Here is a 1,402-nt window from a genome sequence, read left to right on the forward strand (position 1 = left end):
AAAAAAAAAAAAAAAAAAAAAAAAAAAAAAAAAAAAAAAAACAATACACAATTTTGTGGCTTATTGTTTACACTTAATTTTCTCATATCAGTAGATATAGAACAGTCATATTTTATAAGGATCTGTCACAATTTATTTAACCCGTCCCTTGTTTTTGGGTTTTGTTGTTGTTGTTGTTGTTGACTATTATGAAAGTTTGTTTAACAAAATGTCTAATGTGAAAATGTACGTGGCCTAATTTTTACATCATAGTAAAACAGGCCCTATGGAGAGAGGGCATGGGTTTCCCTGCTGAACAGCCATTATTTTTACTCATTCCAAGGCTTCTAACATGATACTATTTCCTCATATTACCACCGTTCCATTATTGTTCTGTTGCCCACTAGTCGCCATCTCCACACATTCATTTATCACAAGATTCATAAAGGAATCCAATCTCCACAATATTTCTTGGACATGTCTGCCACCATTTAATTTCAACGATAATTTCTTGTTCATAAATTTTTTCAACTGGGGAGGGTGAGCTTTTCTCATGGTGTCTGCTCTGTGGGCTCACAGATGCCTTGGAATGGAATGCACTGCCTCTCTCACTGTTTTGTTTCTGTTTTTTGTTTGTTTGTTTTGAGACAGAGCCTCGCTGTGTTGGCCAGGCTGGAGGACAGTGGTGCGATCTCGGCTCACTGCAACCTCCACCTCCCAGGTTCAAGCGATTCTCCTGCCTCAGCCTCCCAAGTAGCTACAGGAGCCCGCCACCACGCACGGCTAATTTTTTTGTTTTGTATTTTTAGTAGAGACAGGGTTTCACTATGTTGACCAGGCTGGTCTTCAACTCCTGACCTCATGATCCACCTGCCTTGGCCTCCCAAAGTGCTGGGATTATAGGCATGAGCCACCATGCCCGGCCTTCCTCACTGTTTTTTGTTTTGTTTTGTTTTGTTTGAGATGAAGTCTCATTCTGTCACCCAGGCTGGAGTGCACTGGTGTGATCTTGGCTCACTGCAACCTCCGCCTCCCAGGAGGTTCAAGCGATTCTCATGCCTCAGCCTCCCAAGGAGCTGGGACTACAGGCCTGTACCACCACACCCATCTGAATTGTTTTTGTATGTTTAGTAGAGATGGGGTTTTACCATGATGGCTGGTCTGGAACTCCTGGCCTCAAGTGATTTGCCCGCCTCAGCCTCCCAAAGTGCTGGGATTACAGGTTTGACCCACCATGCCTGGCGTAACCAGTCCTTCAATGTTGTATATTTAGGTTGTTTCCAATTTTTCATTCTGCATGTGTATCTTTGGACATTCATCCTGTTTTTTTCTTGGAATATTATTCCTGGCAGTGGAATTTCTGATGAAAGGATGTGTTTGAAGGTACTGTCAAATCTATCCTCTAAGTGTTCTGCCAAGGCCG

At 42.5% G+C, this 1,402-nt stretch overlaps 1 pseudogene; it reads right to left on the reverse strand.

Annotated features, from left to right (window-relative positions):
* Positions 1 to 345: 345 nt before the first annotated feature.
* On the reverse strand, positions 346 to 534 carry LOC112610064 (annotated as a pseudogene).
* Between the last annotated feature and the right edge of the window lie 868 nt (positions 535 to 1,402).

Source organism: Theropithecus gelada, chromosome 16 (genome assembly GCF_003255815.1).
Source record: "Theropithecus gelada isolate Dixy chromosome 16, Tgel_1.0, whole genome shotgun sequence".
NCBI lineage: Eukaryota > Metazoa > Chordata > Mammalia > Primates > Cercopithecidae > Theropithecus > Theropithecus gelada.